We start from the raw sequence: 14521 nt of genomic DNA, 5'->3' as shown, positions 1-14521 counted from the left end.
GCCCGGACTCGTGATCTCTAATCACAAAGACAACACCTGTGCCTTCTCCATCAGCGGACAAACTACCATCAAAAATCATCTTCAAGTGGAAGACTCCCATTCTACATGTCAATATTGACAACGATGAAATTTATAGTAAGAGAAAAATCTGTTGACTTTAGAAATCGTGAGGATTCAAATCCCTCTGTCCCCAACAAAAAGTCCATTTTACTTCCTAACTATTTATCTTCCAAAAATTAATCCCTATTTTTTTATTGGATCTAGTTTAGATTATTCTCTTCGATTGATTGTATCTCAAAAGACACACTGCTTAAAAACTTCCCTTCCTCTTTTATTGAAAAGAGAAAAAATAGATTTCCAGTCACATACCGAAAAATTTAGGACAAATTGGAACCATTAACTATTTTTGTAGGGGCTCCCAAGATATGAGTACATACCTAGGCACTATTGCAGCAGAGGTGGAGAACCAGATGTCCCTAGCCAACACAAAAGAAACAATCACAGTAGCCTCGGAGACCTCGTCGGTTAGACAGATAGCTCCATCCCCCACCACCCTCGGAGGGGCCCTCCAGCTCTCAAAACTCTGTCATTCCTATCCAGCCAAATGTGATAAGCCAGATAGGCACCAGCAATGCCCCATATGGCAGAACTCGGAGCCCGAATGGTAGATCTCAAGTATCAGAGTAAATTCTCAGCAAACTCAGTAGACCTCGGCACGGAAAGAGAAGCCTGTCGCCAAATCTGGATGGCCCGTGGGCACTCCAAGAGGACATGGTTGATCATCTCCTCCACCTTCGAGCAGTCCAAGCATGTCGGGGAGACTCCCACCCCCCTCCTCGCTAGAACACTCTTGGTTGGTAGGCATCTCTAGGCCACCTTCCAAATAAACATGGCAACCTGGGGGTGAATCTGCATCCTTCAAATCCAGCTACTGTCCATACGCCTCGAGCACTCACCACCCATTACAGCCTGCACATCAGCAGATCGAACCTTGGCCCTCCTAGTGGTCGTCCACACCAGTCTATCCGCCTTGGGCATGTGAGGTAATGGGATGGCAAGGATCCTCTCAACCAGCTCGGGCCTGAAGACCCCTCTAATCAGCCCCTCATCCCACCTACCCTCACCGAAAATAATAAGGTCACTGATTGAGAGCCCCCCAGCCTCGCCGAGTCAACTATCATCGGTAACCTACTTAGTGGATGCTCAATCACCCACCTATCTTCTAGAACGTCAATCGACCGACCATCCTCAATGGCCCACCTGATCTACAACAGAACCGCCAGCGCGTGTCAGCAAATCTCCCTCGAAATGAAAGAACACTGACGTCTGAGATGGAAATCTGCCAACGCCATGTGTGCCCTGTACTTGGCCCTCAGCAAGGCACTCCACAAGCACCCCGACTCCAAAATAAATCGGGTCATCTGTCTCGCAGCAAGTACCTCCCCCCTCTCCACCAGAGAGTGAATCCCCAGATCTCTCTGCCTAGACGACTAGCATACCACCTCTCAAGCCACTAGGTGAACATCGCCTCTGCCATCCCATCGACCCCAGATGAAGTTCCTAAACAACTGCTTCAGGGACCTAAGTAGTGATAGCGGAACCGAGGTGTTTGCCATCAAGTAAACTAAAATCGAGCACAGCACCGACCGCATCAAGGTGACTCTCCCCATTATAGATAGGGCCTCTGTCTGCCAGCCCTCCAGCCTGCGTCTGATACCCTGCACTACATCGAAACAATCACTATGACAGAGCCGACCCCCTATGATCAGAACCCCCAGGTATCTGAAAGTGCCCTTAGACTCGCCCACCCCCAGGATGTCTTTGATAGCTTGCTTTGTTTGCGGCTTGGTCCTAGAGCTAAAATAGATGGTAGATTTAGCCCTGTTCACCCGCTGACCTGAGGCGTAGCAATAGTCCTCCAGAATATTCCGAACACCCTCGTCGACCCCCTCGTCGCATGCACTAGTAACAAACGGTCATCAGCAAAGAGCATATATGAGATCTAAATTGCCTTCAGGACCGGTCTATATGCCTCCAACACCTGAGTCTCAGCCACATGCCTGAGAGCCCTGGACAAAGCATCCAAGTAGAGAATGAACAACAGGAGAGATAGAGGGCATCCCTGGTGAAGACCGATTGTAGAGGCAAAAAACTGAGTAGGGGTACTGTTCACCAGAATGGCAAAGGACGGCGAGATCACACATCTCATAACCCAGGCGATCCAATCATCATGGAACCCAAAGCTCTCTAGGGATCTTCGTACAAACTCTCAACTCATCCTGTCATAAGCCCTCTCCGTGTCCAGCTTGATGCTTATCAAACTCCTCCTCCTCGAGGCTCTTTATAAGTCAAATATAAACTTCTATGCAATAAGGACATTGTCGGAGATACTACGCCCACCAACAAAGGCCTCCTGCTCCAGGCTGATAAGTCTCGGTAAGATGCCCCTCAACCTAGCAACGAGGATCTTTGCCATGGTCTTGTACAAGGTGGTGCACAAACTGATCGGTCGATAATGGCTCAGCTCTGAGGCATTCTGCCTCTTCGAGATCAAGGTGACCAAGGTCCTCTTCCAATCTGCCGATAAAACTGCCAAACTAAAGAACTGCTGAGCTGCCACAATCACATCTTGTCTAATCAGAAGCCAGTATCTCCTGACGAAGAAGGGTGGAAACCCGTCCGAAACTGGGTCCCTATCCTCACCCAAAGACCAGAAAGCCTTCCAAATCTCCTCAGCTGAAACAGGCTTGATCAAGGCCCAGATCACCTCCTCTGAAACTCAGGAAGATGGATTCGGCATGAAGGATGAACTCTAACCCCAGGCCGATCTGGATCTAAAGAATTGCTTCAGCACCTGCCTGATAACCTTCGGGTCCTCAATCATCTGACCATTCGTGCTCCTGGTACATCTAATCCTACCCCACTGCCGTCTGATGATGGCTGACTAGTGAAAAAATCTGGTGTTCCGATCTCCCTCCCTGATCCATTAGACTCGTGACTTCTACCTTCAGAGAGTCTCATGCTCCCGAAGAAGAAAGTCGTTGGTGGACAAGTGAGACCTCAGCTCCTCTATCTTCTCAGTCGACAGGCCACCACTCTGTACCTCTAGGATCTGCAATCTGGATATAGCTGCCTCGGACTTCTCGAGCCTTCTGAAAATGTTTCCCACCTCCTTATTCCACCGCCACAAGTGCTGCATAGTGATCTCCAATTTTCGAAATATCCTGTACATAGCATTGCCATGGATAGGCATCCGCCAAGCCCACGAACCACCACCCAAGAGCGAGGGTATGACAACTAGAATTTCTCAAATCTAAAAAGGCAACAGTGATGAGTGGGGGATGAGGTACTAACCAGAATCAGACAGTGGTCTGAGGCGATCCTAGGAAGGTGGCTCATCCGGTAGTTCGGAAAGCACTGCAACCATCCAGTCATGGCAAAGATTCTGTCGATCCTCTCCCATACTTTGGCCTGCTCCTGCCGGTTGTTGCACCATGTGTATCTCGGACTCTTGAAGCCAAGATCAATTAGCTCGTTGCTTGTGATGAAGTTCTGGAATTCCCTGACCTCCCTCTTGTTGGAGAATGCCTTGCCCCCTAGCTTCTCCCGCGGACCGTCAATATAGTTGAAGTCACCTGCCACCATCATGGGATGTCCCAGCTGAGATAGTTTAGCAACCTCTTTCTACATAACTCTTCTCACCCTGAACTTCGTATTAGCATAAACAACCGCTAGCACCCACGGCCTGGTATTGCCTTCTGAGATCACCATCACTATATGTTGCTCGCAGACATTGAAGATGCCCAAGCTCCCATACTCCAGCCTTCAAGCCGCAATAATCCCACCCGAGAGCCCATGATATTCCACTACATAGAATCCCCACGAGCTCGGGAATGCATGCCTGGCACACTGCAAACTCCTCCCTGACAATCGGGTCTCAAACAACACACACACCTCTGGTCTACGAATCTGCACCAACCTTCGAAAGGCCGGGGCGAAAGAGGGCTTCCCTGCCCTCCGACAGTTCCATAACAGGACCTTCATCAAGCATCCAGGGTAGCATCAGGGATCCCCTCAGGTCCATCCTCTCCACTACATAATAGATCCCATCATCCGCCACCTCCTCCATCTCTCCCTGCAGAACCTGTTGCGGGTGCGGAAGAACTGCTTATGGGGTTGCACACTCCCACCTCCCAACGGATCTCCACCAGTCCCTGAGCCATCTAGACTAGAACCCTTCCCGTCTGCTGAAGTCATCATCATCTGAGCAGATCTCCTCTATCTCCCGCTATTCTGGAAATCAACCATCGGTGAGGGCGACATAAAGGAGAAGGCCTCACCGCCCACAACACCCTCGGTCAGAATTAATAGGGGTAGCACCGGAGCCGCCCTATGTGGAAGCCCGGGCTCTTCCTCATCATCGCTTCCCAGTCCCTGCTCGACCCCCACCCTGCATGGTGGAGAAGAGCTACAACCCCCAGGGTCCTCCCTTGCCGCCATTGCAATTGGTTTCGGGAACCCAGACCTAGAGGTCCCATTGTTGATCATGGCCCTTGCTCAAAAGCTCAACCCCGACCTAGAACCAGAAAGGCCCCGGCCCAGGATACCCAAAACTCCTTTCGCGAGCCCGCTGGCCCACCCTCCACCCGCAACCACGCTCGGCCCATCGTGCGCGCATGATTCTTCGTCACGCCGGAGCGCGTTGGGCCAGAGCCTTCTGCACCCACGCCTAGAACTATAGTCCGCGGGCCCAACTCGCCCTTTCCCAGCCTACCCGAAAAAGCCCTAATCCAAAGACATTCTCCCAGCCCTTGGATCCAGCGATCACCTCGGCAACCAACTCGCTGGGTTGGCCCAGCTTGCCGCCGAGTCAAAAAGGTGCCATCTTCTTCGTGACATTCGAGTCCCCGCCAGGGCTCGAGCCATCCGTAGTCCCGTCAAAATGGGCCGCCCGCTAAGGCCGACTCCCGATCAGCTTCGCCCTTAAACTGAAGAAGGAGGTGCTCGTCCACCATGGAAAGGATCTCAAGGTCGTAGGAGAGCTTCCCCTTCAGCCGAAACTCTCGGACCACCCAATCCATTGGCACCCTCCTTCCCATGCTCCGCAAGATCAACGCGGTGGTGCTCCAAGCTTCCCTAGCTTTCTCCAGTCTCTCCGATGGTACCACCACCACCTTGTGAAGATCTGCTGAACCATTTTTAACTCATCATCCGAGATACTGAACCTAGTCTAGGTCGCTTGTCAAGACGGCGCCCTGGCCACCTTTGCCCACGACTTCTCGGCGACGTTCACCCCCGAAGGCTGGCGCACCACCTCGGCCCCTGGCACGGTGTCACCCATCGGCTCCTTCCCTAGACTGCGGTCACCCAAACCTTGACCCCGGGGTGTTCAACATAATGCCTCACTCGTGGCCCGAATATTGGCTTGTGAGTCACTTACCCCCTATCGGGTTTTTTTTGGAACAGGACCCCATGATCTTGATTCACGTCTCAGGATCAAATTTTTTCGCCACCGTGTATGAAGGCTCATGCAAATAATAGCTGCTTAAACTTACAGTCTTTTGGAGCTTTGTCTTCTTGGCACTCATTTTAATTAGAGTATTGAAGCAACTCTAATTAGATACAAACGAAACATTTTAAGGCATCCTAATTTTTTTTAAAGTTTTCTTTTTTTGTGCTAAAATGGATGAATCTTACAGTTCTAGTATGGATACATTCAAAAAAAATCAAAGAACATCAAATCATGGAGCACTCTTGGCAACTCCCTCTTTCCAACTAACAGGGCTTCTCTAAAGTAATCAGCCATATATGAGGCCACCTAATCTGTAGCCCCATTAGCCTCTCTATAAATATGCTTGGCCTGAAATGCCACGCTGCCACTAACCATGTCCCGAATGTCTTTAAGCAAGGGGCAAAACCCACCCATGCCGCCGGTGCCCCCTGAATCCAGCCAATCACCGTAGCCGAGTCCCTCTCAAGCATGGCTGCTCCAGCTCGCAACACGCACTGAGCATGCCTAAATTGGCTCATGCGGCCCTCCGCTCAGCTTTCAAGACTGAGGTATCGAAGATTTGGCACCCACTAACAACAACCATCCTAAAGTTCGAGCCTTTGATGACGAAATCTGCACCTCCCTTTCTGCCATCATCTAGCACGCATCCATCAAAGATGACCTTGAGAAAACTTAGGGGTGGGGGCTCTTAGGTGAAAAATAATATCTGAGGTGCTACATAAGCAAAAGTAGAGCCCCAAGTGCCCTAAGCTATCAAACGGTCATGCGACGGATCTATATGGATAATCTCTACCACCTGTACCTGGGCCCGCTCTCCCCAAATCTAGGTGAAGGGCTGCTCTCACAAAAAATCTACGCAATCCTGGCTAGCCAGATCTAATAAGCAGTGTAAGTCGCCTCAATGACCACTGCCGAGTCTGGAGGGCAATGGCCCACCATATGAGCTCCTGTAAGAAAGAGCCCGAGTAGCACCATGCATCCGACGGGATCTTGACGAGCCTCCAGACCTTCCTAGCTCGCTTCCACTAAAACAGAGCGTACTCCACAATCTCATCCACCTTACACTCGGGGCACTGAGAATGGATGGCCAGTTTCTGTCCGTATAGTACCAATTTTGTCAGCAGTCGGCCCCAAGCCACCTTCCAGAGGAATAGAGCCATCGTCGGGTGAAGGCTAAACCTCCAGATCCAAGCACAATCCAGTCCTAGGAGCTGCTCACTCTGAAGGATGCGATAGATATCTTCCACTCTGATTCTGGTTCTGCATGACGTACTCCAAACTCTCACGTCTAGACTAACACTCCTCGGAACAGAAATGATCGGACCCTCCTTCGAGATGCTACCCAAACAAATAACCAATTCGACTGGAATCCCACCTAGCCCCCTCCAGGTGGAGAAGATCGCAAACCCAAAGTCCGTCCATGGCCTCAATATTGACCATAGTCGGCCAAAACCTCACTGAGAGAGTCCACCCAAGGGTCCTCCATCACATCCACACTACGTCCATCATCGATCAATCACCTGGTGTTAACCAAGATAGCAGGTACATACCTGCAGATCTTTCCAAAAAAGCGGTGTGAGAGAAAGAGAGAGAGAATGGATTGCTCGAATCATTGCCTTCTAGGACAGGTGTTATCAAGCGTCCTTCTGTAGAGATGCATGCACCTCGCCGCCATTACTACCTACTCTTTCTCGAATCATTGTCTTGTGGGATAGGTGTTACTAAATGGAACAAAGCATACGTGCGTCCGTCTGCAGAGATGCATGCATCTCACCAGCATAACGACTTACTCCTTCTCGAAACAATGCCTCGTGCGACAGGTGTTACTAAATGGAGCAGAGCGTGTGTCAGCCTGTAGACTACCAACGACATGTCAGTAAACTACAACACCCAGCCGCCTTTCCCTCCGCTATAAATTCGAGCTCCTCCACCTCCGAGCTTACAACCCACACAAATAAGCAATCTCCAAGTCCTTCGATTTCCTTTTTGCCTTCTTCCTTTCCTTGCTACCGTAATCAATTCCCTCTCTTCCTCTTAGACCTCACTGCAGTACTAATGGTGTCCTCGCTAGCCAACCCCACACGAATTCAAGCGCCTCTCTGACATCGACGACCAAGAAGGCCTTCGCTTCCAAGTCCCGGTCATCCAATTCTACCGCCACGATCCCTCCATGGCTGGGCGAGACCCTGCGAGGGTCATCCACGAGGCTGTCGCCAAGGCCCTTGTCCACTACTATCCGTTCGCCGGTCGGCTCAGGGAGGGGGGCCGCCGGAAGCTCGTGGTGGAGTGCACCGGGGAGGGGGTGCTGTTCATTGAGGCGGATGCCGACGTCCGTCTCGAGCAGTTTGGCGATGCTTTGCTGTCGCCATGTCCGTTCCTAGAGGAGCTTCTCTACGACGTTGAGGGCTCCAGGGATATGCTCAACTGCCCCCTCTTGTTGTTTCAGGTAGTTAATCAAAAGATTACAAATTATACTTAATTTTTGGTTTTTTTTTAAAAAATAAAAAGGTGACAAGTGATTAGCTCTGCTATATATACTCTAACAGCAGCAGCAAAAGAGTTGTGGATTCCGTTAAATTGTTTTAAGAAAACCTTTGGAATCTAACACAACCTCGCGAAGAAGTATACATGAGTCATTCACTTTTCTTCTTTTCTATTTTTTTTTTTTTTTAAATTGAGCAAGTATCCTAGAATTACCAATAACAAACTAAATTAAACATCTAGAGGAGTTGCAGGGAAAAATCTTTTTCTGGATGTCATTAAATTGTTTTAAGAAAGTCTTTGGAATCTAACACAACCTTGCGAAGAAGTACACAACAAAACATTCTCTTTTCTTCTTTTCTATTTTTCTTAGAAAAAAAAATATTGTGCAAGTATGATATAATTCTGGATCGTTGTCACATCAATTATAGTGCTGGATCGCTATCAAATAAAGCACGATACATAGCATGCAAATCGTGCCACGTGTGGCACATAATATCCATCTGTTTGATAGCTGTTGAATAATATGGCGGTCATCCAGGGATATACTTCCGTTCGTTATGGTGCAATTGGTGTATGCTTGAGGTCCAAACTCGTTATATCCTACACGTGCATCATATTAGCGGTGCGCTGCTGCAACAAATCGAGATGATGCATGGGATAGCAATTTGATTCGAGCACATATAATGATGCATGGGATAGCAATTTGATTGATGGTGCAGGTTATAATTTTGTATGGGTGCACGTATTTGAAAGTTACAAGGATGACTGTAGCAACAAAGACTAAGGTGGTTGCATGTGCATGAAAAATGTTTTTATTTTTTTAAATAAATACGGTAATTTATATAGTTCTAACTTAAATACATCCTGTAGATCACCAGAAAGCAAAACGGAGTGCCGTGGAAAATTTTCGGAGTGCCGTACGACGAAAGAAGCGATCCAATCTGCTGCTCTGTTCGCTTCTCAAAATACATGTGCTGCCTGCAAGCGACCCACCTTTTGAACGAGTCATGAAAAATGTTTCTCGTAGGAGTGTCACTGAGTGCTGTATGAATTGACAAATTACGTATAAAAAGAAAATTATTCTTGCCCCTGCTACAAGTTTCCTGAGTTATAAATATCTTAAATTAATTAATTATTTTATTTTATTGTTTTTTTTTTGCTGGTGACTCGGTTACGGTGCGGTGGGTTCATCCTCGGGATCCGGGCTGGTCCAGTCGAAGATTAACGCGGTGGCCGAGCTCGCCCGCGGCTTGCCTGCCCCCGCCGTTTCCCGTGGCGGTGTGCGCGGGCGGGAATCCGCTGGGGTACGCGCTGGAGCTCGTGAAGAAGACGAAAGGTAAGGTGAACAAGGGGTACATGAAGTCGGTGGCGGACCTGATGGTACTGAGATCGCGTTCTTGACCAAGGCCGGGTTCGGAGACGGGCAAACAAGAACACATGTTGATACTCTTGGTCCCATGCAAACCGATACGTTTCTCAAAGTGCAGACATGATGTAGCGTGAGGTGGTGCTCTCCGTCTTCTCCTCAGCGGCAGGCTCCTTCACCAGTGCATCGATCTCGGCCACAAACCTCTTCATGGCCGGAGCAGCAAGCAAACAGGAACCACGATCCCATGATCTCCCTTGGCGTTCTTGAAGGGGTTGTAGAAGGTGATCACCCCTGGGATGGTCCCGACCCCTCCCTTGGCTGGACAACCGTACACCGCCTTCACCATCAGGTTCGCCACCGACTTCATGTACTCCTCGTTCACCTTACCTTTCGTCTTCTTCACGAGCTCCAGCGCGTACCCCAGCGGATTCCCGCACAGCTTCCCCGCCGCGCACACCGCCACGGGAAACGCGAACGCGTTGCCGTAGTAGCCCTCCGGTATCTGGCCCCAGTGCTTGCCGCGGGCGCTCACGGCGCAGATTATGCGGACCTCCTCGTCGGGGTCGGGGGAGAGAGCCAAGGTGCGGCACTTCCAGAGGAACGCCGTGAGGACCTCGAAGGTGGAGCTCTTGCCGAGATGAGGGGGAACGCGTTGCCGGAGGGAAGCGATCTCGCCGGGGCCGAAGAAGAACGACCTGTGAGCCATGTCGTCTAACCAAGGGAGGCGATCAGCTTCGGGTGGGGGAAGGCGGTGTACGGTGGTCCAGCCAATGGAGGGGTCGGAGCCATCCCAGGGGTGGCCAGCTTCTACATCCCCTTCAAGAACGCCAAGGGAGAGCATGGGATCCTGGTTCCTGTTTGCTTGCCTGCTTCGGACATGAAAGAGGTTTGTGGCCGAGATCGATGCACTGGTGAAGGAGCCTGCCACCTAGGAGCAGATGGAGAGCACCACCTCACGCTACGTCATGCCTGCACTTTGAGAAACGTATCAGTTTGCATGGGACCAAGAGTATCAACATCTGTTCTTGTTTGCTCGTCTTAGATAGATAGAGTTGGAGTTGCATGTTGTTTACTCCAAGCATACACAAGGCTCGTATGACTTCTAACTAGCAAATAGGTGTTATAGTGATATAAAATCTAGTACAGTTGATCAGGACTTTCCCAACTACTGCTGCTGCTACAACAACAATAAGATGGAGGAAGCTTGATGGCATGATTTGTGACCAGCAACATATCGAAGTTATGGCTTGTGCTTCAGCTTTGGATACTTGGCTTTGAACTTGTACCCGATTTCTCATAGAAAAAACCTAGCTACCATGGTAAAGGAGGTTCACTGAGAGGAGCATTCATGCCTCGCAGACACGTAGAACAAAAGGCAAAGATAGAGACGAAGAAAACAAAACAGAAACATGCGGAGAACGCTTGAGGCAATGATGGTAGTAGCACCTTCAAATCACCTAAAAGAGCTTCTGAGCCTCCAAGAATCGTTTTTTCACCCTCCAAAAGCAATGCCAAATGGGGCCTAAGTGGTCTAACAATTGTCTACATCTTGCAATATGTTGTGCTCATCAAAACGTAAGAAGCTTCTCTTGGAGCGACGAACATCATGAAGTTGGCATAGTGTCTCCTAGGCTTATACATGTAAAAAATAAGGCTGCTGCCAAAACGTAACCAGCCAGATAGCAAAGGCCATGATGGCAAGGAACTCTGAAATGGAATGCTAGCTGCTATTTTTTTTCTTTTTTAAAAAAACTAAGATTGTGTACTATGGATCTATCATCAAAATTTGTTACTCTATTCAGTTTTTTTGGTGCTCAACTTTAATTGGATGCAGCTAATGTGTGTCACACTTATCATTTAAGCAAGCTTAATCTGTATGTATCTATCTTTTTTTCTTCCTGCAACTGGTTAAATCTAATTTGTGGCTTTTCACTGTACTAATAATATTATTCTAATGCACAGATTTTTCCAATTCATTAATCTTCTAAACATATCGACATAATAGCACATGTGAAACCTTTTTTTGAATATTGCAGGCCAATATGCAGATCTAGTAACAAGAGTGACAAATTTCCATGATGAGGATAAGGGCTACATGGTTTTGGGTGGTGATGTTTTTGATGTTCCCATTAGGAAGGATATTGTTCACCGAGTTGTACGGTGGCAGCTTGCAAAACGACAGCAGGTGATCTACAATATGCACTCTTCTGTATAAAGAACAAAAATCCATAATTTGTTTTTCTTGTTGACCTTCTACAAAAATAATTGTCTTCTGAAGTCATGATTGTCATGGATATAGTCTATCATCCAAAGTACCTTCACCATTTTCATACAACTTGAATAACATATTTTTTTCATATATTGGCCTTTTGTTTATTATCTTCCATCGACCTTTTTTAGTTGTAGGTGGTTTATGTTTTGTGGCAACAATTTTTCTTCTTCTTCTTTTTTTCAATCATATTAACATTAAATTATGGGATCCAAATTAAATTCCCAGCCCACCTTCTGAAACAAACTTTCAAAATTTTCATTTCTTTTCATCTTCTTTTGTATAAAGGACTATGCTTGCTCTTTAGTTGAATTTTATGTCCTTGAACACTATTATAGGCAAGTTATGAGGGTTTGTACATTGACAATTAGAAGGTAGAATTATGTTTATAGACCTATTTATTAGAAGTTGGAAATTGATGATTACATGGGGATCATATCATTGTCATCGATCTTAATTTAGGGCATGTGCTATTGCAAGTATCTTGAAAAAGCATCAGAAATATGTATGTGTAATGATAATGCATAATCTTTAAACATATCTTGACTTTTCAAGTATGTATTGGCTTTCTCTCAATTATTTTTGGAAAATAGGTTAGATTCAGGTTTATAATTTTTTGACCCGACCTGCATCCCGACCCGACCCGTTTATGCCCGACCCAACCCGATTGCCACCCCTATATCTAATTGGGCAAGGGTCTAGGAGACCTTTCCTACTAGCTGATTGGGTTCAGGCTTGGGTTAAAGGGTTCTGGCCAACACTGCATTGTCGCCATTTGTCACCTTACTGCATGCAAAGGTCTTGACAGCCTGCTCTGCAACAACTCCACCTTTCCTCATCCCTTCTCATTTTTCCAGCCCCACGCCTCTACCCTGCAACTCAGCCGCCTGCTTGATCCTTTCCTTTCTTTCTCTTCCAGTCTTCCTTTCTCTTCACTGACTGTGAAAGCATTATTAAAGGATTTATTTGAATGAAAACAAGAAAAGATAATATTTTTCCTATTGCTTTATACCTGTAAGTGGTGAGGCATAGTATTGTATGGCAAATGCCAAATTGAGAAATGTACTATGGTTTGTGATATGCAATTATAGGGACCACACAGTTATAGATGTGATCGGTTGATTACTGGTATGTGAAGTAAGGAAACTTTTGCTTACTATGGGTATTAACTCTTGAACTGGTGATCCAGTAAACTCTAACGTCCAAATAGATTGTGCAGTGAATTGTTATCTGGCTAGGCTTTTTTTTTATCTGCATTTATACTTCTTTACTTCAAGATTTTTCCATTGGAATTTCATATACACGATCACATATTATCTTATTACATTTTAAATAACTTATATATCATCCTAGAGTAATCTATGAAGTGAAATGTGACTTTGCAAGTGAAGCACATCACGGACTTAAATCAATTTACTCTTCACTCATCTATGCATGTATGCATGCACATATATGATTATGTATGTCTGCAATTTAATGCTTGTGGGTGGCTGGATCGGTGTATGATGAGATCCTAATGCATGTGACATGCATCTTCTCAAGTAAATCATGCCAATTGATATGCTAGATTTTCTTCTTTTTTTCTCAATCTTGAACATCTCATCAAACGTGTTCTACAGGGGACACACTCAACAAAAACAATAAGTGAAGTAAGTGGCTCAGGGAGAAAACCATACAAGCAAAAAAGGCGCCGGGCGAGCAAGGCATGGGACTTGACGTGGGCCTCAGGTTACTTGACTTTAGCTTTTTGTTCATGGTTTTGCTATAGCGAATGGCGTTTGTTCGAACAGCCTGTTTGCTATTTCTATTTTCTATTTGCAATAGTGCTGTTTGGTTTGATGAAGTGTATCCCAACAGTTTAGGCATGGTGACACCATGCATGGGCCTAAGCCACGAAGTCATGCAATCAAGCTCTACATAAACATAGGCTGTCCTATGATTGTTCGATTAAAATCCAATCTGATGGCTGTGATAAAGGATACCAAAAAACATAACAGCTACATATTGTTATCTACTTGTTAGTACATAAACATATAACGAGATATCCTTTCAGTCAAAAATCTAGAAATAGAGAGATAGAGAGAGACATTGACCCAAGCTGGATGTGGAACACGTTTGCTCTGAGTGCTTGGGGCCATGTATTAACTAGCTGGATGTGGAACACGTTTGCTCTGAGTGCTTGGGGCCATGTATTAATTAGCTGGATGTGGAACACGTTTGCTCTGACTGCTTGGGGCCATGTATTAGCTGGATGTGGAATATTAGCATACCACATACGGTCAGTTCCCCTTGCTTTCCATGCAGACTACACCTACCAAAAAGAAAGAGTTGGAGCCTCTTCCCAAGTGGACATATGCCTAGATACCTGTTCTAGGGGTGCGCTTGCGTCAAAAGTCGTGCTCCCGTTGCCGACTTTTTCAGAACGGGTGGTGGGTGCCACTGATGTCGGCTAGCAGGCCGGAGAAGATGAAGGGTCCGGTCATGGGGGCGGCGGCCGACCCCAGGCCAACCTCTCCGGAGTCTAGAGAGGGGGTCCGTCGTGGGCGGCCATAGCTAAGAACAGTTCAAAAACGTTGCTGAAGGGCACAATGCAGGGCTTTGAGGACGAGTTTTGGCTGGTCTTCTCTTATGAGAATCTGCCGGGCCATTGCTCGATTTGCGGCCATATCGGCCACGGAGCTACCAACTGTGGTTTTCCTCCCTCCGATTCGGCGGCAAGGGAGCTAGAGGCGAGTCAGAGGACGGAGGCGGTGGATGTCCCTTTGACGAGGAGCGGACAGGCTGAGAAGGGCGCCTCCACGGTCAATTCAAAGCCGATGTTTGGCCCTTGGCTGGCCACGAACCGGATCAAGCGTCCTCCGGCTTCCACGGTTCCCAAGAATGGTGG

General features: G+C 47.5%; 1 pseudogene; it reads left to right on the top strand.

The window, feature by feature from the left end:
• Nucleotides 1–6012: 6012 nt before the first annotated feature.
• On the top strand, nucleotides 6013–10407 carry LOC120110772 (benzyl alcohol O-benzoyltransferase-like; annotated as a pseudogene).
• Nucleotides 10408–14521: the final 4114 nt, after the last annotated feature.

Source organism: Phoenix dactylifera, chromosome 6, assembly GCF_051530095.1.
Source record: "Phoenix dactylifera cultivar Ajwa chromosome 6, Ajwa_hap1_PhDact_Kaust_v1.1, whole genome shotgun sequence".
NCBI lineage: Eukaryota > Viridiplantae > Streptophyta > Magnoliopsida > Arecales > Arecaceae > Phoenix > Phoenix dactylifera.
Note: the sequence above shows the minus strand (reverse complement) of the source record. Positions and strands in the feature narration are given on the sequence as shown.